This window comes from Podarcis gaigeae (assembly GCF_964106915.1).
Source record: "Podarcis gaigeae genome assembly, chromosome: 2".
NCBI lineage: Eukaryota > Metazoa > Chordata > Lepidosauria > Squamata > Lacertidae > Podarcis > Podarcis gaigeae.
In genome coordinates this window covers 34,194,878-34,222,237 of record NC_139679.1, presented here as the reverse complement: position 1 = coordinate 34,222,237, position 27,360 = coordinate 34,194,878, and the positions used below count along the sequence as shown (strand labels likewise).

The window sequence follows — 27,360 nt, the reverse complement described above, 5'->3', positions numbered from 1 at the left end:
CTCTCTCTCCTCCGCCCCCCCCCCGCAAGCTTTCCTTCTCATCTTTTAGCTGAGGAGATGAGAGCCGGAATAAAACTTAACATGGATAATCCTGGATTGCTCTGCTACAAAAACACAACATCTAAAAAAGGTCTATCTTCTCCCCAGGAGGAAAGCTGGGCGGACAGTTGCTACCATAGCATGATCAACTTGGAGGGTACAGTTGTAAGAGAAGTTTTAAGGGTGGGGGACTTAATCTTCAGGAACCTGCCCCTCTTTCCGTTCTTTCTGTGCATTTCCGATCCAAAGAACTATGATTTCAAAGGACCACACACACACACAAGTGCCCCCACCCACGAGAAACAAACCTTAGGGAAGTCACTGGGCATGTATGAATGTAATCCATCTATTTATTTATACACGCAATCTACCTCCCATCCTCACCTCAGACCCAGACATAACAATGTGTCCTGAGCTTCTGGCCTCACATTTATTAAGCAAAAGTTAGCATTTCCCAGACGCTTCCCCCCCCCCCACTCCCCAACTCGCACCCTCCCACCTTCTCTCTTGAATTGTGGATGGATGCAGAGGAGATATAAATAAATAAAGCTTTTAATAATTTCCCTCGCCTTCAAGAACTAGGCAATTTTAGCGGGGAGATATGAAGAATGTTTCTTTTTAAAAAGTCTCTGTGTGAGAGAGAATTAGACTGTAAAGGGAGTTCAAGGAAGCCAGCGACTGCTCCATCTACTGCAGTGACAAGAGAATGTGGGGTTCTCCCCCCCCCCTTTAAAATATAATTATAGCATTTGCATGACAGAGAGAGAGAGTCTTTCTGGCAAACACATACACAAAGCTGCCCTAGCAGAAGCTCCTTTCACACCCATCCTATTTATTATATGATTCAGTTACAGTTTAAAGCACGCACAAAATAATTTATGGCAGGCTTTTAAACAGGGAATGCAGTCTGAAATTTAGCATTGGATCTGATGTACACAAAAAGGGGTTGGGGGGGGGGAACAAACCACAAATGGGAAGGAAGGGGAAAGCTGCATATGATGGGTTGCTACCCCCACCCCCAGAATCTGACCGAGATGTAAACTTAAGTGGTTTAGGCACAATCCAAGGGGCAGTTCTGCTGTGTGTGGCACTGACATGAAGAAGGGTAATCTTGCCTAGTTCCCATTCATTCCAGAAGGGAGACTTTTCAGTGGATGGTGGCCCATGCTGGCAACCGCCTCACTGCACCTTGCTTGCCAGTTCAAATACAACACTGAACCAGCAGTGGGAGCAAAGTCCTGAATCTGATTCAGAAATCAGGAAGCTTGACAATACCGTACCTGGTCCGTTGTGTTATTGGATAAAAGTAGTGAGGATCCTTCCATGGGAATGGCCTGTGGGATTCCCCCCCCCTCTATCCCCTTCCTCACTGACTTCTGTTTGTCCACTTACGGATTACACAACTCCAGTCTATACAGATGAATGACCTGGAAGGTCGGGAATCCTACAGGGAATGCCAGGAATTTTGCCCCAAAAGGAAAACGAGTCTCATCCAAACTACGAACTGAAATCAGTTTGAAACAGCTTTAATTATCAGGATTTATCCGAAAGAACCTGGAAAGCTGATTATATAATTTTATTAGAGATCCTTAATCCCACTGTAGTATATACAGTTCTCAGGGTTCATTGGTAGGAAGCCAACCAGCAGGCAGGCAGGTATACTGATGTTTAAGCACAGCAGCAGCAGCATCTAAGCCATATTGTGTTGTACATTGGTGGAAGCCATAAGAGTTAAGCAACTTTGAAATATGGGATGCGTTTGTCATGTAGGCAGATCAGGTGCAACTGGTCAGGTGTGTGTGTGTGTGTGTGTGTGTACGCGCAGCATTTGAGAAGCAGCTACCCTGAAAGACATTTCTGTCAGCAAGCCCTACTGGACTTAGTCATGTGTACATACATTGAAAATAGAGGCCTCATGAATCTTGAGAAACTGGGTGGTGTGTTCGCCCCACTCACTGCCCCAGTCAATTTGGACAGACCTGGGCTTAGTGAAGACTCACTGAAATTGCTAGTGCCAAAGTAAAAACCCTTCTGCAGTCTTTGTATGTGCTTAACTGTAGTTTTTTTTGGGGGGGAGCGCTTCCCCCATAAACGGAATTCTTGATTAGAAGGAATGTCTTTTGATCGCTCTCAGACTTTGTGAATGTGTCTGTTCTAGACGTTTTCTTCACATTAGATGTGAAGTTCAAATATGTCGTTGCCTGAGCATCTGAATGAAAGTACCTTAGAACCACTTGTGGGGGGGGGGGCACTATACTTTGGGACAAAACAAACAAGATGGGAAGCTAAGGAAGGCCATGTTGGGCCAACCCAGTGGTCTCTCTAAGCTCAATAACTGGGTGTCCAGAAAGTTAATAAATGTGACAAAACAATGATATTCACCAGTCCTTGCTGGTCCCCAGAATGCATCACATATGAATATGGGGATGGGTTGTGTTTCTAGTTTGTGTGATGACTTTAGTTCTTACATTCAAGGCGCCAGACATCAGAATGAGTCTGGGGTGGTTTAACCACCTTTTGAAGGACACTGGAAGACCTAATTGCCCCACTGATAACTAGTAGCAATTGAAAGAGATGCCTTGCATTCCCCCCACCCCCAAAAAAGGGATTTTTTGTTGTAGTTGGCTAAGACTATCACAATACCTGCAGCATTGAATTCTCAAAGTTTAATATGCATTTGTTGAAGGACCTATCTCTGCTACCTACCTCTTTCATTAATCCCAGCTCTTCTTCTCTATTCGCATGTTGTAATCCTTATTTTGTTCCTCTGAATTCCGTCTCCCTCCTATACTGAACAGTTAGAATTGACAGTAAATAACCAGGCTGCTCTCTTTTTAGGGATATATTTATGAGTAATGATCTTTCTCCCAAATCCTCTTTTTAAAATTTATTTCATGACTTCAGACAGTATCTCAGAAATATGCCGGGCATTTCTGTATCGTTGTTGTTGTTGTTTAGTCGTTTAGTCGTGTCCGACTCTTCGTGACCCCGTGGACCAGAGTACGCCAGGCAGTTCTGCCTTCCACTGCGTCCCGCAGTTTGGTCAGACTCATGTTTGTAGCTTCAAGAACACTGTCCAACCATCTCGTCCTCTGTCGTCTCCTTCTCCTTGTGCCCTCCATCTTTCCCAACATCAGGGTCTTTTCCAGGGAGTCTTCTCTTCTCATGAGGTGGCCAAAGTATTGGAGTCTCAGCTTCAGGATCTGTCCTTCCAGTGAGCACTCAGGGCTGATTTCCCTAAGAATGGATAGGTTTGATCGTCTTGCAGTCCATGGGACTCTCAAGAGTCTCCTCCAGCACCATAATTCAAAAGCATCAATTCTTCGGCGATCAGCCTTCTTTATGGTCCAGCTCTCACTTCCATACATCACTACTGGCTTCCTATAATAAAGGTAAAGGTAAAGGTACCCCTGCCCGTATGGGCCAGTCTTGACAGACTCTGCACAGCCACTTGAAACCTCCAGATAACAAGGAAATAGATTGGGGAAAACTGCAGCTAAGACAGTGATGCAGTGAAGACAAGGATGTGGTCCATAGTAATGCCAGTTTTCAGACTTGGCAGCCCAGTCCAGTGGCGTAGCGTGGGGGTGCAGGGGGGGCCGGCCTCACCGGGCGCAACATCTGGGGGTTAGGGTTAGGGGGCGCAAATCCACGGGTTAGGGGGCGCAAATTACTTGCCTTGCCCCGGGTGCTGACAACCCATGCTATGCCACTGGCCCAGTCCCTAAGAACTAAAAGTTCACCAGACTGATTTCAATGGAACATACACCCAAATAAAGCTGTGGTCCCATAGCATGCTTAATTGATTAGGGCCAGGCCAGAACATGTTCACGATTACACCCTCTAAATCTGTTTTCAAACATGCTTAGTGCACCGCACCACCTTCAGTTGGTTCTCCTCCCCTCTTGCACCTTATTTGCTCAGTTCAGGATAGATGCTTTTTGTAACCAGAAAGCACATTTAGAAACAAGTCAACAAACCAAAACAGGTTACATTTTTGTCCTTGGGAAATGCATGTTATTTAAAAAGTCTCCCACTGGGCAGACTGGTTCAAAGAGAGGCAGGCACTAATCATGGGCTGGAAAGCCAAAAAATTCCACTAGGTGCTTGTTTCTCAGTAATGAACAAGAGAGCAAAGCGAAGAAGGGAACCGCAAGACCACGCTGGGTTAGAAGGAGATGTGCAGTGACCCCTTATCTGTAGCGAAGCAAAAGTTGTCTGTGGCACGTCACTGATGAGAAGAAAAATGAGTTTTAATGTGTGGGTTTTCTTGCCCTGTAGTGAGCAAGAGAACTGTTCTTTTCTCCTCGGAGTATCGATCAGGACTTGCTGAAAAATTTAAATAAACCTCATGAAACCAGCTGGCATTGCCCCCTTCCTTTTGGAAGTATTTGACTCCTTTCCCTTTTAATTAATGATTGCTGCTGGGAGTTGGAAAAGTGCCTGTTTATGGTTTTTCCTCCCTCTCCTCATTAGTGTACTTGTTAAAAAAAAAAAAGTGACTTAGTGCAACAGCAATATTTTAGGTTCATGTCAAGTAAATAATTTCATCCAGCTTGGATCAGAACAGTCCCAAGTCTTCCAGTGCTACCAGCTGTTCAGAAGAAAGGGAAGGGACCATGTTTTAGAGGACATCTGATTGATATTCCCATTGATTCTCATTAGCAGCTGCACAAAAACTAGCTTTAAGGGGTAGTGGGGTAGCACTCTAAGCAGAATAGGTGGGGGAAGCATTTTCTCAGACTGTTTTCTCTTTTGCTAAAAGGAAAGTACAAAAAAACGCTTAAAAAACTAGAAGGTCATGGGCAGGGGTGGAGAAGGAGAGAAACAAGCTTTGTTCGCCTTTTAGGATGAACCTAACTTCTTCACATGAACTAATGCACAAACTGAAATGCCACCATCCTCCTTAGCATCAAATACCAGTAAGGCACTGCAAAACCATTGAAACAGCAGGCTCCCCCTGAAAAAAGTTTAAACAACTCAATAGGATTGTTGGCATGAATAAGTGTCCAAGAGATCCCTAACAGTTCATCGCAAGGATGCCTGCCAAATCTCTCTGTTGGGAGGGTTTCTCGCAGTATGGGACAAGTGATACTAAATGCCAAACTTCCAGTTGAAGCCAGTTGGGCTTCTGAAACATGGGGAGCAGCAAACAGCTTTCCTCCAGGTGATCTCAGTGACCGAGTTGGGATATAAAGGCTCGGAGTTCAGACCACTTGATGGATGCTATACCAGCTGTGGCAGCTCCTGGGGTGTGACAAGCCAGCCACAGTGCATTGGCAACTTAAATGTTTGGTTGTAAAGTGTTTTATGTGGGGCTGCCCTGGTATCTGGTTCAAAAGCTTCAGCCAGTGTAGAAGGCAGCAGCCAGTCAGCTCACAGGAGCAGATGACTGGGTACTGTACATGTTACTTCACTGCTGGGAAAGTTTCACTGCTGGGAAAGTTGCCAATTTGCTACCAGTTCGGGTTCAAGGTACGTGTGTTAATCCACAAAGCGCTAAGCAACTTGGGACCAAAGTACATTAGGGACTGCCTGATTGTTTGTGCATCTTCTTTATCCAAGAGGTCCTCTGATGGAGCATGTCTGGTGGTTCCCCACACTCTGAAATTTGGTTGGTCCCCCACTATGAGACCCCACTTTAGCGTGGCAGGATCTGCCCTGTGGAACTCCCTACCAATAGAGCATCAGCGGAAACGCCTCCCTCCAGTCATCTTTTGAAAACTTTTTAGAATTGGGCGGCCCATTACACAATGATTTCCCCTCTTTTAACCAGTCAGTATTTATAGATACATTAATGCTTTTAATTATGTTTACATGGATTTTTTTGTTGTTGCTGTTTCATCCTTATATGTTGTACTCTGCCCTGCTATATTTTAATGGAAGTGCAGATTATAAAGTCGTAAATAAAATTAATACAATTTTAGGTAAAATGCACATGCAAACACATACAAAATTTCCTGCGGGCTTAAAAACAAACAAACCACAAACTGATATGGATACGTGGGAGAACTGAATTTAAGGTTGGAAACTGAAACTTTCCCTTCAGTTGGTTAGAGCATGGTGCTTATAGCACCAAAATTGCAGGTTTGATCTCCATAAGGGGCAGCTAGATATTCCTGCTTTGCAGGGGGTTGAACTATTAGTAGTAGTAATAGTGGTACCCCTCCCACCTGACTAGGTCTCCCCAGCCACTTTGGGCAGCTTCCAGCATACACACAAACATAATAAAACATCAGACATTAAAAACTCTGCAGGGCTGCCTTCAGATGTCTTCTAAAGACTGTATAGTTACTTATCTCCTTGATGGGAGGGCATTCCACAGGGTGGGCATATAAACCTTTGGATGTCATCTTTTTGTAATTTGTAAACAAAATTAAGCTCCACTGCTCTCCCACAAAGGTATATTGTCAGCTGCGATGATCCTCAGGGTTCTTTCCAATTCTGTGATCCTATGATCCTAAGAGAGCCTATGATTCTAAGGGGTGGTGCTGTGGTCTAAACCACTGAGCCTAGGGCTTGCTGATCAGAAGGTTGGCGGTTTGAATCCCCGCGACGGGGTGAGCTCCCGTTGCTCGGTCCCAATTGCTGCCAACCTAGCAGCTCGAAAGCACGTCAAAGTGCAAGTAGATAAATAGGTACCGCTCCGGCGGGAAGCTAAACAGCATTTCTGGGCGCTGCTCTGGTTCGTCAGAAGCGGCTTTGTCATGCTGGCCACATGACCTGGAAAAACTGACTGTGGACAAATGTTGGCTTCCTCGGCCAGTAAAGTGAGATGAGAGCCACAACCCCAGAGTCACCTTTGACTGGACTTAACTGTTAGGGGTCCTTTACCTTGACCTTTTACAGCTTGGTTCAAGACATCTTGCTTCCCCCTAAGAACCTGTACCATGTGTTCAAAGAGGTAGTATGCAGGGTCACAAATCCTATTGGACCCAGTTCTTGAAACATAGACAGCCCGGCAAAGGACTCTGGAAGGCCACATGTATAGGGAAGTTTTTAATGCTTGATGTTTGGCTGTGTTTCTGTATCCTGTTTGAAGCCACCCAGAATGGCTGGGGCAACCCAGTCAGATGGGAGGCATACAAATAAAAATTATCATCATCATCATCTCAATTTCAGACTGCAGTCTGCTTTAGTGGTTCTGTGAACATTGTTGACACTTGGTCTGCTTATGCTGTTATTCTCAGCCTGGGATATAATTTAAGCCCTGATGGGAAGATAACTATTTTGCAAAGTTCAGAATGTGGGGTCCTTGGGATTTTGCGTAATGGCATCTGTTTCCTTCCTATTTACCTTTCCCCTCCTTCCCTCCCACTCCTGTTGCCCTTTATTAATTCAATTAATTTACTTGCTGTATTTGTCAGACAAGGACAGATTGCGGAAACATGCAGTTTCCCAATTTGGCAGGGTCTACTTACCAGTGTGGGCTTTGTCATATGGCAATATAAATGATAAACTTTGCCATTTGCTTGGGGTGCCTGAGTGTTCTGCCAATCCTGGTCCAGTGCCCTTGGCTTCCTCCCTGTGTCCCCAAGGTAAGGAGAGGCTTTGAAATAAACCAAACTTCTTCTTGGCTGGAGCAACCTAAGATTGCCCACATTGGTGATGGAACAGTCTTCCAAAAGGTCTCTGCAAAGCTGTTTGCTGTTTGGGTTGCCCTTGATACTGTGAGTGATGAGGGTACCAGGGGAAGAGAAGAACATAATAGATTGGTTTTGATGCAACATACTTACTATTTGGCTGCCTAGAATAAAATAACCATCAGGGACAAGAAGAATAACCTTATGGCAGCCCTTCCTGGTGGAATCTCTTGGAAGTCAAAACATCTCCTCATTTGAATTGCTGTGCTGTGTGACCTAGAAAATGAGAATGGGAATCTTTGTCTACAATTTCACATTTTACTAGAGATAAAGGCTGATATATGAAGATTTACATACCCAATCTTGGCTCGTAGGATCCTATAGGGGTGGGTGGATCTGTCTGTCTTTGTTTCTCTCAGTTTCTCTCAGAGAGCCAGTGTGGTGTAGTGGTTAAGAGTGGTAGACTTGTAATCTGATGAACCGGGTTCACTTCCCAGCTCCTCCACATGCAGCTGCTGGGTGACCTTGGGCTAGTCACACTTCTCTGAAGTCTCTCAGCCCCACTCACCTCACAGAGTGTTTGTTGTGGGGGAGGAAGGGAAAGGAGAGTGTTAGCCGCTTTGAGACTCCTTCAGGTAGTGATAAAGCGGGATATCAAATCCAAACTCTTCTTCTTTTCTTATTTTTCCAATCTTAAGTTCAATTTGCCACATTTCCACATCAGTTTGTGCGTGGGAATTTTTTTTTTTAAAGAGTCCTCATGGAAATGCACCAACGTTTTACTGCAAATTTCTCCGAATATGCACATTTTTGTGAAGCATCCCCCCCCCATCTAACACATTTTTATATGTTATTTCACAATTATATGCACATGTTGCCTAGTATTTGTATTTTCCTACGCATTGCTTGGCTGGAGGAAGGCACTGCAAACTTTGGAGAAATGCAAGGTTTCGAAAGAGGGCTGTGCTTTGGTTGACATATTATTTCTGAATGTGCAAATTAGGTGAAGTGCAAACTGAATTGAATCCCTCCCCTGCCCCAAGTGTCACTATCAGTGGGGTGCAGGTCAGGAAAATCTAGTTTGAAAGTCCCAGTTCTGTGGTTGCATTTCTATCAAGGGCCACAATTCTAATTCATTCGGGTTGAACCAGTTAGTTAAGGTAAAAGTAGGACTATTGTATCCCAAACATGATGCTGAGAGCTGGTTGTGTGATACTGCTTTTTGAAGCTTACCTTGCATTTGCTTTGCCTCTCCTTCCCAACACCTACCTGCACACAAACCACAATGCCAGTCAGGTGGTGAATCATCTTGTAACAAGGGGAAACTATTTGAGAGGCACTTGTGGTTCTTACGGGTAATTGTAATCTCCAGTAATTTCAATAATGGGTTGTTCAGTATTTTCCATTTTTCTTGCTGCTTGATGAATGATGCAGTCACTGTTGCAAAGCTATATATATATATATATATATATATAATGTAAATTTGGAGTTGTAGTGATTGCAGAGAAAAGGCTGAAAGCATGATGGCAGTGTATGCTAAATGCTCAAAAATCAGAAGTGAAAAAGTGACTTCCTGTGGGCAGGGGGTGTCCTTACCCACCCCTTAATGGAACGATGAATATAACACTGATTTATAGCCCTCCAGGGAGCTTTTAATACTATGAGATCTGGGATTTGTCAATGCATTTTCTAAATAAAGAGATATGCACTTGTTGACAGACATCTAACAGTGTATGGATAGAACCTCAGGATTGTATGTGAATTTCTGGTTTGAAAATCAGCATGATGTTAACATCTTAACATTGAAATTAGAAGATCCTAAGTTTCCAACAACTGCACTAGTTATAGATTGTGTGACAGCTACCCAAGTCTTCTACAGATAATTAACTAGTTGCACTATAAGTCCACAAGGCATTTTCATGACCCTGTTGTAGCTTTAGTTACAGATAGGTAGCCGTGTTGGTCTGCCATAGTCAAAACAAAAAAATTCCTTCCAGTAGCACCTTAAAGACCAACTAAGTTAGTTCTTGGTATGAGCTTTCGTGTGCATGCACACTTCTTCAGATACCTGAAGAAGTATCTGAAGAAGTGTGCATGCACACGAAAGCTCATACCAAGAACTAACTTAGTTGGTCTTTAAGGTGCTACTGGAAGGAATTTTTTGTTTGTTTGTTTTGACTGTTGTAGCTTTGTGCAGCATAACCATTATGTGAAAAGAGCACACTAGTTCTTCTGAACTGCTGACCATTCAAAGTTGTTCTTTCAAGTTGCTTGAATGCTTGTGTATTGTGCTGCATAATAGTTTCTATTGACAGTCTTTAGTAAACAGAGATGTTTCTCCACAGATGATACGAGACATTCTGGTGCTTGAGGCAACCCCCCCCCCCAAAAAAAAAACAAAATGGTGCACTGCCCACCATGATGGGAAGAAAATGAAATATTAAAATAAATTTGCCGTTCCTCAGTGATACCTAAACACCTCACCCAGTCTATTGGTAGAGATTCAGCCTTGCATTCAGCTGAGTGTCATGTGGTTAAGTGCTAACTATCCATAACTCTTGCCAAAGCCATTTCAAACAAATGGCATTAGCACCTTGCAGGACTGAGGCCTTTGGCTAAACTTGGAAAGAGATAGCGCTCTGGCGTCCAATTGTGCAACAGCCAGATTTAGAATGGTGGAGCCCAGCCAGTTTTGTTTTTAATGTTTAAGTTTAAATTGCTTTGAAAAAGCAGAATGGGAGTTCTGGACTCGTTCCCTACAGCTGAAATATCATAGCTGACCTTGCATGGGTCAAACAGCCGAGGTGTAAAACATTGACTTCCTCAACTCTATCCCAGCGGCTGTCCCGACCCTAGGGCTTCCCTTTTATCATAAGACGTGTCGACTTCTGTAGGTTGACGCACGAGGGACTGATACTCAGTAATAGAAGTACATGCCAGAGCACACTGTGGAAGAAGATAACAGCCACTGGCTTGCTTATGTCCCTAGCTTGTTTTCTGAGTAAGCAACAGTATTGCTAGCGCTAGAGCTGTGATTATTCTGCTGAAATCCGCAGGGAAATTCATTGCTGTGGATTCCCATAGCGACACCTGATGATCTGACTTTGAGCAAACTTTTCAGTGTTCGCAGAGTGCAATCCCATCTCAAAGGCTACATTCCCCAAATATCACAGCAATCTCGAATCATCCTTGGAAGATTCCATCCGTACAATTTTTTTTTCTGTGGCCCAAATGCTTGTAAACCAGAGCACCCCACAAATGCATCTGTTTCTCCAAGCCCTGGCAAGTGTTGCATTTCTAATGAAGAGTGCTGAAGCCCAGCACAAGCTCGTTCCCTTGGTTCGATGCATGATGAGCAAATACAAAACAAGCTCATATGAAAATGCATGGTTTCTTGCAGTTCATGATGCTAGGCTGGAAGAGTACAGTCATCCTGCCACACAAATAGCCTTAAGACTGTGTTGTGCTGAGATGCATTGTGGTGCCCCTCAGCCTCCTTGCGTTAGCACAGATGTAAATAACTTCATGTTCAAATAGCTGAACACTCCAGTGGCAGGTTTCTCAAAATGTCAGATTCAAATTCCCAAAGACAGAAGAGTTTCCTGCCAGGTAAAAATAAATGCCTTTCAGCAGCATAGAATAGTAGCTTGGACATCTCACACAGCGGGCAAAACGTCACAGGTGATAACTAACCATGTAGGGATAATCTAAATGGGGGCGGAGGGAAGCAGTGATTGATAGATGTCATCGTAGCTTTGGCAAAACAAAAACACCTTTAAAATTCCAGCTTCCGGAATATTCAACATTGGGGAATATTTAGTATTAGCAACGCAATTTTTTCAAAATTCTAAACAACACCCCCCCCCCAACAAGAAAGGTTACATCCTTGTTATAAATAGCACCTTTAGATTTTTTAAGTTGTATAGTACTATATGCGATATGTACTGCTTTTTGAAAATGAAAACACTTAATTAAAAAAAAACTTGGAAGAAAACCTTAGGAGTTGAAGAACTACTGAGAACCGGATTAACAAATGAAGAGTTATGAAACCCGATGACATAAAAAATTGATGTAGCTCTAGTTAGTGATGGCATTGCAGAAATCATCCATGCCTCTTTTGTAAAAGCTCCATACTATTCACATGCCTGTAAAAGCCAAGCTGAGCAGGCATCTGCTGCTTAGGAATAGCACTGCTTCTTGCGATGTCCTTTGACCATTACATGGAAAGCATCAAGCTATTGTTCCTAGAATGGCATAACTTTTGCCTACTCAAGACGGAGAGATTGGCATTTCATACCTAGAAAGCAGTGTGGCATAGTTGGCTAGACTTGGACAGCAAGACTCAGAAAACCCATGTTTATAATACTCAGACATGAAAATTACTGAATGACCTTGGGCCAAGTGTAATAAATACATTAATACTAGCTAGACTTCCTTCCCTTTTATTGACAAAAGGCTCCCTCCTGGCCTTAAGAAGTACACGCCAGACAGAATTCCAACAGCTAAAGCACCCCTGTCTCTATTCATGTTCTTTCCCCCAAAATAAAACATTTTAAACAAAAATCCCATAGTTTTCTTAGTGCCTCCTTCCTATCAGCCCTAGTTTTATTGAGCCTTTGTCAGCTACTTGGAAGGAAATCGGCCTGGAGTTTAAAGCCACACTCCTCAGTTGAATGCAACTTCTGGAGGCAAACTCTTCACTTTTCATCAGCCCCAATTAACATCCATCTTAGTTTTCACCCTGAATGTATATGAACAGTGCACTTGTATAGCACCTGCTTAATGCTAAGGTGGTGCTTCACAGAGGACACTCTTTATTTTGAAGAGCAGTCAGATGACAGTCCTCTCTTCGAAAGTGCCCTTCATTTGAGAGCTGTCCAGCCTAGTTCTGGAATATAGATAAAGAACCATAAGATGGCAGAGCAGGAGTCTTGAAGTTGCCCATCACAGATATTGGCAGCTGATCAGGAGGCTAGGCTGGCCCACGACTCACCTGATGCTTCCCCACTATGGTGAGAATCAAAGATTTTCTTTGACCTCACAGCAGCTGCACCAATAGCAAATCTAGGAGCTGTGGAATCTGTATATAAGTCTAATGTGGCATTGCAGAAATCAGTGATGTTGCTCCACGTGCAAGTTGGGAATTTGAATGACAAATACAGTGGTACCTCGGGTTACAAACGCTTCGGGTTACAAACTCCGCTAACCCGGAAGTAATACTTCGGGTTGAGAACTTTTCCCCAGGATGAGAACGGAAATTGTGTGGCGGCAGCAGGAGGCCCCATTAGCAAAAGCGTGCCTCAGGTTAAGAATGGTTTTGGGTTAAGAACAGACCTCTGGAACGAATTAAGTTCATAACCCGAGGTGCCACTGTATGCTGTATAGATAGTTCTTGTGCGGTTAGACAGCAACAGTGACCAGACTGGTATTTTTGCTTCAAATGCAGGGAGAGGAATAAATATTGAGTAAAAAGATTGATTTAATTAATGAGGTGGCAGAGAAGATTAAATGTTCTTGCTGAACATTTGATGAAGAGTGGGGAAAAATAAATATTGCCTTCCCTCCCCACTGAGTCATCTCCCCCAAACACGACAAGAGGCTGTGAGCTCCCTGAGGCATAGAAACCCAGGCCAGAATTCTGGGCACTGTAGTTTAAGTGTTGTTGGCAATTGTAGCTCTGTGAGGGGTAAACTACACTGCCCTGAATTTTTTGTGGAAGATAATGTGCTTAGAATGTGATTTAAAAGTAAAGTGCGTATGCAGCCCTATTTTTTTTCCTTATTTGACTCTGCATAAGTGCTGTGTTTGATGATAGTGCAATAATAGTTATAGAAATGGGGAGACAAAAATCACCACTTACTTATTCAGCCATCAATAGACAGTAATTATTGGCTTCCATTGAATTCAAACATGGTGTAAACTAAATCTAAATGTCACTTATACACCGGTGTGTATATATCCCTCCATTTATAGACATTTGTGTCCAATGATTACCTCATTTACCTGACAGGAGAGGAAGAGAGCTCTGCCTTGTTTGTCATTTGTGCCTATGTGTAAATTTTTCAAGGACAGAGATGTTCATTAATTCCCCCTTCTGGGCTGTTGTGTGTCACATCTGGAAGTTTGTGTAGGAGTTTATCCAAGCACTGCAGCACAGTTACAGCTTTTTCTCATTTAAAAATCATAGGCTGGCATTTCGAATTGAGGGCTGGGGAGAGAAGGGGAGGTGGGGAGAGTTATCTGCCAAATGTGAGGCTGGAGGAGAATTGTAAATGATTTCCAGAAGTTCTCTCTCTCTCTCTCTCTCTCTCTCTCTCTCTCTCTCTCTCTCTCTGTGTGTGTGTGTGTGTGTGTATCTGAAAACTGCACATATGAATGTCTGAATGAAATCAAATCTTTTGTCACCTTTGTGTATTTTTCTATGTAGCTTCACTTTTTATTAGCGGGTGCCAGGATGCAGTGACACAGGGGGAAAGTGGGTGAAGCACTGGGAGGTTCATTTGGAGAGTGAGACTCCTGGAAGATGAGGAGGGACTTGTGCCGTAAGGATACTCCAACTCTGTGACTGTCAAATTGGGTTCTTGCCTCTTGCAGGAAATCCGGAACAAGGATTCCTACAAGATGTGTGACTGAAGACAGTCTCCGAGGCCTGTTTTTAATTTGTTAAGGGAGAAAGGAATTTCTGAAGTTGTTACTTCAGAGTAGGTTTGCCACCTCTCAGGATGGGGTGGGTGCGTGGGCAGGAACAGCTGGCATTCACTTGTGCATGCTAATACTTTTAAATATTTGTAGTTTTAAAAAAAGAACTCAACCGCAGCACTGGGCAATGAAAGAGCGGGGTGAAAATAGGTGTACTTGTGTGTGTTTTTTATTATAAATGAACAACACGGTTGCATTACAAACAAGTCAGACTGGTTGAAAAGTTGCCAACTTGTAAGCTTTCCCCAGATGCCAAACCACTTATTATTGTCATCACTGCTTAAAGGAATGTTACCACATAGAAGGAGCCTCAGTGTAGCAGTCTGAAGTGGGCCTCATTTTACAGTCTGGCTCAGCAAGCTTGATTTAAAGGAGTCTGGAGAAGGCCCCAATTCAAAGCAATCTACAATAGACTCCTAATTTGCCGTTTTGGAGTGGGATCTGCTTTAAAGCACTCTGAGCTTTATTCTCAGGTGTTTGTCTGTTTGTTAGACATGTCTGATTTGATGTGATATTACACCCACCCCCATCATATGGCAGATGAATGTTTGTATTCATGGGTTATATGTTACAGTGTCCTTCCATTCATCCAGTCCAGGGCCCAAGTCTTAGAGGTGGTGGTGGAAGGAACAGAACAGAACACTTTCCTGGAGCCCAGAGATTCATTTTGTGTGTGTGTGTGCGCGCACGCTGTGGGAGTGTTTTTATTTATATAATGGTCTATTTCTAAAAATGTTTGCAGCTGTGTTGATCCATTAGAAGAAGAAATATCAAAACACCAGCAAGATTAATACCTGTATTGGGACCAAAAGTTACAAGTAGTCGGCAAGCTTTGTAGGGTGGATGTTGCGTTAGATAAAAATAGACAACAGTTCTGCGAAGTGAAAATAGCAAAAGTGTTTGTGATGCATGCATGTTTGGGGGGGAATGTTAAGAAAGGGGGGGGCCTTCATTGTGGGCAAGGGGAAATTTTTTTGAAAATGTAATTTCGGAATTAAAGTTAAACTCATGACATTGTATGTATAGGGCCATGGTATGTGTGTGTAAGGTTGTGTGTGTGTGTAAGTTTGTTTGTGCTGTACCTTTATTTTGCCCTTTCCCCTGTCAGAAAAATGTTTGGGATCTTGTGGAGGCTTCTGTGAGTGGAATTCAGGGAGGTAATTTCGGCTGACTCCCATCCCCATCATCAACCTCAAAATCTGGAGGGACCCTCTGTAAGAGTATGGGAGGCTGTGTGACAAGCAGAGGAATAATGTACAGTACCCCCACCCCATATTTTTATGAAAGCCTCTGCAGGAACAAAGAGCCTCCTGTTAACCGAAGGACAACATTAGATATTACACAGCTCCATGTTGTAAAACACTGTGATTTTCTGAATAGAAAAAAAGAGATTATAGATATATTTAAATAGTAAAAAGTGATCTTAATTGTCTTTGTGTATGCATAATACACCACAGTATAATTTTTTTTGGGGGGGGTGTTATGCATGTTTGGCTCCTAGAGGCTACAATTTTCAGAATTTCAAAACTCACTATGTAGTGGAAAAGTTAAGTCAAGAAAGCTGATATTCCTCTACCAGCAAGAAAGATAAGTGTTGGGCGATGTGTTTCCAAAATGACAAACTTAATTCACTCCACAAGGAGATGTGGTAATGGCCACTGGCTTGGTTGACTTTAAAAAGCGATAAGACCAATTCCCTGAGGATATGACTATCATTCCGTCTATTAGCAGTGTTTGGGGATTAGTGCCAGCCTCCGTATAGCTAAAAGCGGCACAGTCACAAACAAAATAGCACTATCAGTCAGCTTTGTGGAATCCTAACATCTACAAAAAGAGGCAAAAAAGAGAGAGAACCCTCTCCCAAAACAATCCAATGAAGGCTGAGCATGGTCAGTGACCACAAAATGAAAAACATTAGTTCCAGCTTTTTGAAGTTGCTCATAGTGAGAAATTAGATCTGAGGAAAGCTACACAATTTTTAGGCTATTTTGTGTCCACAAAGCTGGGGCGAAGTGGCATGGGGAGATATTTGTAGAGGAGACACAGCAGAGGAGGGGTGCTTAACCCTTCCATGAGCCGCCACTTTCCCCTTGGCAACTCTCTTCCCCAGCTAGAATTCTCAAGTCCCATGTTTGTGATGGAAAGACCTCAGGCTTAGAAGCCTAAAGCAGAGTACAGTGGTGGAGGATGTGGCCTCCTGCTTCTCTCCCCCTGTAAAGTACCCTCTTCCTTGCCGCTATTTTGCCCCAGAAAGAGGTGGCCAGGTTTTCCAGCTGTGCAATGGTGGCCAAATACATACAAATTCTGGCCCAGTTTATTGATTTACAAAAGTGTTAGCCTGTATCTTAATAAAACATTTCCTAGGCAAGGGAAAACAAAATCATTAAAGCAATGAAAGCCCCTGGCAGCTAAGCCCAAACTACTGATTGTGCCCTTGCTTTGGGTGAGTGTGTTTCCTAGGTTCTTCTTTTCATGTGGCTTTCATGTGACTGCACAATTCCCTGTTTAGGGAGGAGTTGCTTTGGTCAACTTGACACAACTGCTCTGCTTTGCAGAGACCGCTTCTGTTGTGCGATGCCTTGGACGCACCACCGCAGTTTCTGCAAGGAAGAATCTTTATCAAGCCATTCATCCCAGAGCAATTTGCACTATGCAAAGAGAGAGTGTGTCACTCCTACAAACAATATAATTACAGGCTACAGCTTCCCCTGCATAGAGAGAACTTTGATGGTGGCATTTGGCTTGCCGTCAAGAAAGATAAGAATCCCAACACACTGCAATACACTACAATACACCATTTGCCATCCCTGCAACTTATTGTGGTCCTTGTTTGTATCACATACAATAGCACTTGGAGGCTTCAATCAAGATCAGGCTCGCATTGTCCAAAGGTGCTGTGGAAACAGACGTTCTGGGTGGAGGCTGGGAAATTATTTAAAAACTTTGTTCCTTGGTGTTCCGTAATGGGCCTTGTCTGCATTCACCTCAGCCCTTTCTATATTTAATGAAAAAAGGCTGGAGGCAAAAATGTGGAATTTTGCCCGGGAGAGCAATGGAGCTTGTATCCAAAGTAATGCTACATCCCTTATTTGGTTAGTGCAAGGTTTTCTGCTTGCTCATTGGAATTTCTACCCCTTCTCTCGTTGTCCCTTAAATTTGTTTTGGGGTTTTCCCCCAATGCTCTAGAGCAGGATTGGGAATGGTGCTGGACACACAGAGGGGGGAAAGCGGGGTGTATGTGTGTGTGTGTTATACTGTGCTAATGTAGCAGGGTCATAGGATATCACTGTTCAGTCCAGACACTGAGGTCCATCTCTGGTGGTTCCCTCAGTGCAAAAAGTGAATCTATAGGGAACCAGGCAGAGGGCCTTCTCGGTAGCAGCACCCTCCCTGTGGAACGCCCTCCCATCAGAAGTCAAGGAGATAAATAACTACAGTGGTACCTCTGGTTACGAACTTAATTCATTCCATAGGTCCGTTCTTAACCTGAAACCGTTCTTAAGCTGAGGTACCACTTTAGCTAATGGGGCCTCCCGCTGCCACTGCCGAGCGATTTCTCTTCTCATCCTGAGGTAAAGTTCTTAACCCAAGGTACTACTTCTGGGTTAGTGGAGTCTGTAACCCGAAGTGTTTGTAACCTGAGGTGTTTGTAACCCAAGGTACCACTGTATAAAACTTGCAGAAGACATCTGAAGGCAGCCCTGTGTTAGGAATTTTTAATGTTTGATGTTTTATTATGTTTTTAAGCTTCCTAAAGTGGCTGAGGCAACCCATCCAGATGGACAGGGTATAAATAAAATAATGATGATGATGATGATGATGATGATGATGATAATCTTGAAGCTTTATGTATGTGAGGTAGCCCTCTGTGATTAGTGAGTATGGTTCAGTATTACTTCCCAAGAATCTCTGTCTGGCTACAGATGGAGTTTAGTTTTCTTTAAAATTGCATCCAGGGGTAGAGAACCTGGATCTTGTTGAACTACAACTCCCATCATCCCCGGCTGCTGGCCATGTTGCCCAGGGTTGATGGGAGAAGGAGTCCACAGGTTCCCCAGCCCTGCTCTATCCAATCTCCACAAGTATGCTGCAGTGTTATGTGTTGCTCTTTCGTCGCAGAGGCTATGTGGCTGCAATCAGAGCGAGCAACATGCACACTTAGGCAGGCAGGTGTATCAGTGCATATTCTCAAGTGGCTGCTAGACCATTTTGTGCCACAGAGTAGCCTTATTACATAGATTGGAGATGTATTTTGCCAGCGATTTGCTTCCAATAACCCAAAGCAATCCTAGACAGCAGCCAACAGAGCTCAGGAGTGTCAATCCGGAGAAAACCTGACTTGTCTTTGCTCTGATTGAGTGCTAGAGAGTGGTTTTCTCCAGGTGAGGGTTGCTGGGAGCAGTGGAGCAAGAGGAAGTGTGGATTAACCCCTGGGGGACTTAGTTTGCACTGGAATTTACAAAGAGCAAATTCTTCCAATATAGATATATGCAACTCAGCAATTCTACCTTAAATACAGGAAGGAGAAGTCCTAGTTAGGTTAATAAATACTCCACCACAGGTATACAGTATCACTGAATTAATGCCTACTTGGTCAGGCAGGCAGGGGTACAATTCAATATCCGATTTCTGACTGCTTCTAAGCCTGCTTATTGACTTACCTTGCTTTGGAAGAACACGATATAAATCTGGCAATGTGGATTTGGTATCATATTCTTTCCAGATTATTGAGAGATCTACTCTGGACATTTATCATGAACTCTAGGATCACATTTCCAGTTATAACTAACCAAGTTTACCATCTGATAAAATAATTAAGATGGTTTTCTTTTTCTTTTTTTAAATAATATTTATTGAAATTTCCAAATATAACAGAAAAAAGAAAAAGAAAGAAAAAGAACATTTACTTAAGCCTTATTTTCGTTAACATCTTTCCCGGACTTCCCCACCTCACCCCCTCTTATATTCCAATTCTCTTAAATTAGTTCAGCAAGTTCTTACCCCAAATTTTGAACTTATTATCATTGACCCAATATTAAAAATATTTTCCCCCCCTAAAATCGACCCCTGTTCCCTTCCACGAGTTCCCCTCTTTGATATGCAGAACAGAATGAAATAAGAAATAAAGAACAAAGTATAATTTTGCACCCTTTGGATTCCAAATTTCCCTTCCCCCTTTCCTGGTTATGATCCCCAATGTCCATCAATGTCTGCTGTCGGCCTGGAGACCCCACATCTATGTCCAAATCTCTCTCCGCTCCACTTTGCTGTCTTTTTAATAGTCCTTGCCGTCTTTTTGGTAGTCTTTAGTTTCGAACACCCAATCTTGGAAGGACTCTATCTCAAGAAGGTCCATTCTTTTTTCCATCCAGATCTCTATATTTAAGAGTAAAACTCAAATTTTTTATTTCTTAGACCTTTTAAATCTGGATGTCTCAAATGTTCCCACTTCCAGCTTTGTCCAATTCTTGTTCTCTTTCCTCACTTTCCTCTGGTTTCTTTCCCTGTTCCACTGCAAAAACGTTCTAATTCCAAAAGCTTCTAATTCCTCTACGGAGGCTTTATTTGTTCAGGAACAAAAACTTGCGTCAAGTCCCTTCCATTCTTCAATAGATAAATCTATTGTCTCCTTTAGTGTGGAGACCTCTGTAGACAAAATAATGTTTCATTTCTGCAGTTTTCCCAGGAGATAAAAAGTCCTGTCCAATTCCATGTGTATTTTTCCACTTACAGCAATTCTTGTAGTGTCCCAAAGCCCCCTCTAGAGGGATTATGGTAACTCAGTTTCCTTCCAAATCACACCCAAAGGTCAGAGTAACTTGTTATCCCTTGTTTTCAACAATTTATATCCAAATTGTAACAAATATAACCTGCAAAGTCATCGTAACAAAGTTCTCTTTTTATTCTTCCACTTTGACAGCTACTTTGACAGCTGTCAAAGCCTCTATATCTCCTCACCAGGCGCTCTCACGGATCGCTCCCTGTTCCCGGGGGGGGGGGGTGTTACATTTTAGCTCACACATTCCACTTTTCTCCTCCAGCGCAGTCTTGTAATTTTCCATCGTGAAATTAATAACTTTATCAATAAAAAGTAGACCCTTCTCTCGATCTTAGTTGTCAAATCTTGCTTTAAATCCTCTACAACAGGGGGGAGACGGACTTCCTTTTTGCATCTCCCCCGCTCATTCCAAATTAAAAAAAATAATTCCTTTTAAATCCGATTTCCCAATTACTCACGGGTTATTCTTTTTAGTCCAAATTTTCAATAGAAGAAGTCAGCGCTCTCCGTCAAATGGCATGCGGCTTCACTCGGCAGGGGAAGCGGAAGACTCATAGCACCACACCACCCCCCGTCCCCCGCTCCGGGGCCTTTAAAAAGGCTCCTTCGCGGGTCGGGGGCGCAAATGGTGCCCGCCGAGTCACCATGTCCACGGGTTTCAGCGCCCATGGTTTTTGAGGGTCCCCGCATCGCCGGCGTGGCGGGACCCAACCCCTGCCGAGCAGGCTCCCTCCGGAGCTCGGAGGGAGTCCGCCATTCGGCGATGGCGCCAACCCGGAAGTCTCTAATTAAGATGGTTTTCATCTGGATATCTGGGTGTGCTCTACAAATACAGAAGTGTTTTGCATGTATAACGAACAATTTCTTTTATAAGCTTATTCCCCCCCTTCAGCTCCCACAAACAAACACACACACACACACATAGACAAACACACACAGCCTAGTCTGCTTGGTTCATTTTTGAAGAATTAAATGATATAAAGTGGCATGGAATCCGTTTCCTATATGTTATTGGTTTAAAACTAATGGTCCACCAGAGCTGCAATTCTGCATACTTAGGGGAGTGGGGAGTCTTGTTGAACTCAGCGAGGCTTAAAAAGGTAAAGGGACCCCTGACCATTAGGTCCAGTCGTGGCCGACTCTGGGGTTGCAGCATTCATCTCGCTTTATTGGCCAAGGGAGCCGGCGTAGAGCTTCCGGGTCATGTGGCCAGCATGACTAAGCCACTTCTGGTGAACCAGAGCAGCGCACGGAAACGCCGTTTACCTTCCTGCCGGAGCAGTACCTATTTATCTACTTCTATTTGACATGCTTTCGAACTGCTAGGTTGGCAGGAGCAGGGACTGAGCAATGGGAGCTCACCCCGTCACAGGGATTCGAACTGCCGACCTTCTGATCGGCAAACCCTAGGCTCTGTGGTTTAACCCAAAGCGCCACCCGCGTCCCCGTCAGCGAGGCTTAAGTCTGGGTAAATATGCATGAAATCTGACTGCAGAGATATAGCTGCCCTATAAGCTTATGGAGCCTTACTTTGGGTGGGGATAGGAAAGGAAGCAGAAAGGCAGTTCACTCTGGAACAGGAAATGGGGAGCCTGTGGCACCCAGATGTTCCTGAACCAGCTGCTGGGAGTTGAGTGCAGCAACATCTGGAGGACCAAAGGATCCCCATCCCTCTTCTTAGAAGCTGATGGAAGTAGGGACAGGGATGTGGCTCATTTGGCTTCCCCATACAGGTGTATATTGCAAATAAAGTTGCCCAGCCATTGGGTGGATTCGCTTTAAAAGAGCACCTTGCTGGTCCTTTTTGAGGAGTTGCTTCTGGAAGAGGAAAGGATGCTCAGAAACGAGGATTTTTGTTGCTGTTTGCAGAGCCCAGGCCTGGGACTGGCCAGTGCCAGCTGGAGGTCTTTTTGTCTGCCTGCAGGAGAGTTTATGGAAGGTTTGTTCACTCTCCTGGAAGAAATGCAACTTCTCTGTTAAAGGCAACGGAAGCCCTGCAGGGTATCGCAGTAAGTGAGGTACTTGACCCAGCACTCTGCCTGGTGCACTGAGGGTGCAAAATGCGTATTGCATTGGCTCCACTGGGCTTTGCTAAGCTAGATGCCACAGAGTTTGCTAGAGTGTCCACAAGGGGAGGGGAGGGGAGGAGAGCAGAGTTCACAAATCCCCCTTCTGTGTCCATGTTCATGGCAGCTTGTCTGTTTTTCCTTTTCCATCTCTCCCAAATGCACAATACGCATCCTGCTACTTCTTGCATTAAACCTCCACTGAGTGCTAGTAAACGGGAAGTTTGGCTGCAAAAGGCGAGGGAGCAAAATAGGAGTTAACCTCCCATTCTTTTCGTAGATGCAACAGGCTTTCTGCCAACGCTGCCTGGCTCCGCTTGCATTAACTTGTGGAGCATGATGGCCTTCCCAGATGAACGGTTTATAGCACAATAAATGTGCAGTTGTCATTCATTTGCTGAGGGGATTCCAAAGGTCTTTCCTAAAGGCAATGCTCTTGCTGCGAGGATACTTTACAGAAACAACAACAACCACCACATAATCCAGCTGCTATGTGGAAAGCTAGTAGGGAGATGGGGAACCTGTGGCCCTCCAAGTATTTTAGGGTTCCCATCAGCCTCAGCCAACATGACTGGTGATCAGGTATGATGGGAATTGTAACCCCAAAGCATCTGTAAGGCTGCAAATCACGCACCTCTAATTAACAAGTTTTAGAAAAGGATACTAGCTTCATATTCTATCTGATCTAACTTTGCTTATGTAGGACTTTTCTTTTTATGTGTGGTGTTCTAAAACATGTGGTTTCCACCTCCACCCCTGTCCCACAATCCTCAAGTGACACAGAAGGCAGGAGGACCATAACACAGACCTTTCCTGAATATTAGAATTAGCTGCCTCCCAGTGGGATCTGCACTTCCAAATAGCAGGACATCATCTCTCTCATTTTGCCCCCAGGGGAGATACTTTGTGCTGGATCTGGGACCGGTGTTGTTATGTTGTTGATGGGGGCATGGCTATGAACTGAAGCTGAATAGGGTGCTCCTCCTTGCCACGCATCTCACCCATACCTCTGTCCCATGTTGGTTGTCCCATCAGTGTATATGAGACATTCTACCATTTTCTCTGCCGTGGGGGCAATATGTCCAGCATTCTGCTGGTGGAGTAGGACTTCATCCCACACTCTTTCAATCAGTGGATCTTCAGGATAAGATTGAAGCCTATACCTATGGCATGGAAGCCTTATTGAGCATGATGGGTCAACTAGAGAATTGCATGAGCACAAGGATTAGCACTAGCGCAACAGTTCTTTCCCCCTCTCTCCTCCCCCTGTGCATGGCTTGCACCACCTCCAAATCTCCTCTGGAGGATAGGGGGTATGGGATGGCCAGCTTTATATAGCTAACATGCTTAGGTCTGGTTGGTGCATGGAGGGGTTGATGTCCTGCTGGACTTGGTTTGGTTGCTTCCCCTCACCTTGGGAGGAAAGTAATCAACCTATTGTTGTACCTTGGTTTGCCTGAGAAGCTCTGTGTGTAAAAATGTCTGAGCTGGTTCCTCCATTCACAGACTGTGTGCTCTTACAAGTCATTCTTGTGTTCCTATACCTATAATGTAGGCACTTTCACCACTGTGAGTAAGCCAAGTTTTACTGCCTGTGCTTTCTGACTGATATATGGAAAAGCACATGAAACTGACCTTTGGAGAGTTTGCAAGTAAACCATTTTTAACTTACCAGAAGAAAATCTGTTCATTTTGGACAGGCTTGTTTTGCATTGTGATGCATCAAATTAATGGGTAAAATCCCCTGCACGAATTTATATCTCTGTCCTGTTTCTGCAAGTTCTTACCTTTTGCGCCAGCCTTTTAGCAATCTGCAGGATTTGGTTTAAAAAAATGGCCTCTATTATAGAGGGGAAAGGATTTTAAAGTTTGGAAGTCATCTGAATAGTGGTGGTGGTGAGAAATAGAATGTTCTTTTTCAGACAAATCAGATTAGTTGAGCTGCCAAATCAATATTGGCATATGTTTGGGACTTTGTGCCCTTTAGGACTTTGTACTGATGCTAACAGAGTCCCAATAAGATCTGGCTTGAGTTTTCAGCTGATAAAAGTACCACCCCATCATTATCTTTCAATACCCTTTAACAGTCTCAAAACTGGCAGCCTGCAGACATACACTGAGCTCTGTGAGGTCGATCCAACAGGCAGGCCTGGCATGAGGTTGGTACTGTTGAGAAGTAGCTGATGGTCCTCAGGGGGACCCACCGCCTACCATGCTGCCAACCCTACAGCCACCTGGGCCTGCCTTAGAGCTGGGACTCAGGTGGCTTGTGGCTGGCACACATTCTCCCACAATGCCTCTGGGGTCCTAACATAAGTGTTGTTTCAGAGTGGGGCGGGTTTAGCTGTAGCACCTGCTGACCATCTCACCCCTGTGCTTGAGTTTTGTCTTGTTTTTTGCTCTGCACCCACCTGCCACCACCAAGGTAAAGGGAGAGTGCTGCCATGGGGGGGGGTCCACCTGCAGGGAGCCTTGAGCTCCCCCCATTTGATGCAGATAGGTTAGAAGATGTCCCTGAGCCCTGTTACCATCGGACATCAACAACTGTTTGACATATCCCTAATTCTCGTTGGCAAGCTGGGAGTATGTGTGAAAGAGCAATACAAACGGAGTACAGTGGTACCTTGGGTTACATACGCTTCAGGTTACATACGCTTCAGGTTACAGACTCTGCTAACCCAGAAATATTACCGCAGGTTAAGAACTTTGCTTCAGGGTGAGAACAGAAATTGTGCTCCGGCGGTGCGGCGGCAGCGGGAGGCCCCATTAGCTAAGGTGGTGCTTCAGGTTCAGAACAGTTTCAGGTTAAGAACGGACCTCCAGAAGGAATAAAGTACTTAACCTGAGGTACCACTGTACAAACAATACAAACCAAGATTCTCAGGTACTTCCCAAATACCATAGAATCATAGGTTGGAAGGGACCTGTAGTTTAACCCATAAACAATCAACTAATTCTAAAGAATTAATTCACCTAGGAGATTCATCCCACCGGTCCTTTAGTAATCCACATCTAAATAACCGAAAGGACAAAAGAGATAGATATGTATAATTAAACCGCATCCCAAATCTTAACTATTGCTTCTGCTACCAGCCTGGTGTTCCCATCCGGTCCCCCTCGACTATTTTGACTTTGTTTTGCATTAATATTATTTCATACGTCAAGGGGCAGAATGGAAGTTGGTGTACGTGTGATGCAGCTATTCAAGGAGTTGTGATCTCTGCGTTTCATTTTGCAGTTCAGCTGGAAAGCTCTTGTTTCCAAATACACCCACACAGAGACGCAGGGCGAGGGGAGAGAGCCTCAGCAGCAAGCAGGGGGAAGATTGGGGAGCTGCTTCTGGTGAGAGATATGCAGGGAGGCTAATGAAAGGGAAAAGATAGGAGAGGCTGGGCTCCAGTGGGGTCAATATATAGGACACATTCTTATCACTTGAGAGACCCAAGCAGCGGGTGAAGGAAGGGTGGGCACACAGCCACCCTTTTAAACAAAAACTCACAAAGCTCCTGGAAGTGAACAGCTGAAGCTGCTATATTTGTGCATAGCTCTGACAGAGGACAGTAACTTCAAAAGTCAATTTTAACACATTCCTTGGGGGAAAAAATAGCGAGGAATATGTTGTAGTAGTAAATACGGCATACAGTAAATACAGATTGCTTGTTGCAAGCTTAGATATGCTCCTGGCTGCCACAGGAAATCCCTCTTCCTCCTAAGATTGCTATAGCAAACCCCCACATTGGTGTGGCTTGCCCCATTTTCAATTTCTCTTTCCCTCCGCCTGAGGCATCTTCCACACAGGCCAGCAGTTCTGTCCTGTCTGTGCTCTGTGTTCCACTGCAAGCTGCTGTTACGAGGCAGGTTTCCTATCCCGAATGTCAAGGGAGATACGTAAATACTCTTTCGTATCCCAATTTTCCTAGCAAATGGGGTAATTGCCGGACGCTGTGCATACAAAAAAAACTACAAAGCAAAACACTTTTCTATCTGCTGTGGGGAAAACCTTAACCATTTTGGTACCATTGCTGCCCAGGAGCAACTTGCGCGACTCAGCAACACTAAAGCATCTGCGTCTTTCGAAAGCCAAGAAATGAAGATCACTGGGGAAGCATTCTGATAGGAAATTCACCTAGAATCCTTGAGAGATGATTACGGCCCAGGTTGTTTGCAGGAGTGATTTAATTACAGATTCCTTCCAATGTGTAGGCGAGACAATTAAGATGTTGGGAAGCCACGTCCAGCAATTTTCTTCTTTTGATCACAAGACCTGTGAAACAGAGAGAAATTTGACTTTTGTCTTTCTCCAGTTCCTGTCCCTCCCACCCCTCCCCATGCAAATCTTGCTGGTTGTAAAAGGATACATGATTAGAGCACCCAATTCACTACACTTATCGGTGAAAAGGCGTGGGAAGCCAATGCATCATAAGTTGCCTTTTTTTTTTTTTACTTCACCTGTAGAAGGGATGTGGGTGGCGCTGTGGTCTAAACCACTGAGCCTCTGGGGCCTGCTGATCAGAAGGTCGGCCCCATGATGGGGTGAGCTCCCGTTGCTCTGTCCCAGCTCTGCCAACCTAGCAGTTTGAAAGCACGCCAGTGCAAGTAGATAAATAGGTACTGCTGCGGCGGGAAGGTAAACGGAGTTTCTGTGTACTCTGGTTTCCATCACAGTGTCCTGTTGCCACATGACCCAGAAAGCTGTCTGTGGACCAACGCTGGTTCCCTTGGCCTAAAAGCGAGATGAGCACCGCAACCCCATAGTCGTCTTGGACTGGACTTAACCATCCAGGGGTTCTTTTTTTACCTACTTCACCTGTGCAGCCACCCTGGAAAAATGAGGGGCAACTCGTTTTTGGACATCCAGTTGGACACCTCCCAAGAGTTGATGGTCAGCTTTCCATTGCAGCTTTGTTAAATGCCTCATTTGTTGCCAGGTGTAGCTAACAGCAAGGGTTGCTATTTTCAGGTGGGATTCGATCACATACCAGCAAACTCCGATTGGGCCATTAAAGTTGATTTGGTGCTATTGTGTAACAAACATGCCGCCACAACTCAACAAAACTTTTTCACGTTAAGAAAACTTTTGGGCGAGTGCATTTATTTGAGAGTGGGATCACAGTTGAAGCAGCGCTGAATAACCTCACCACAAACCAGTCTGAATGAATGCTCAATAAATGGCTGAAGTCATCTAACCTCCCTG

General features: G+C 44.2%; 1 protein-coding gene across 20 annotated transcripts in view; it reads left to right on the top strand.

Moving 5' to 3' along the window:
• CACNA1G (calcium voltage-gated channel subunit alpha1 G) overlaps positions 1 to 27,360 on the top strand; it is a 326,619-nt gene that overhangs the window by 2,029 nt on the left and 297,230 nt on the right. The gene's annotated exons all lie outside the window — the stretch shown is intronic.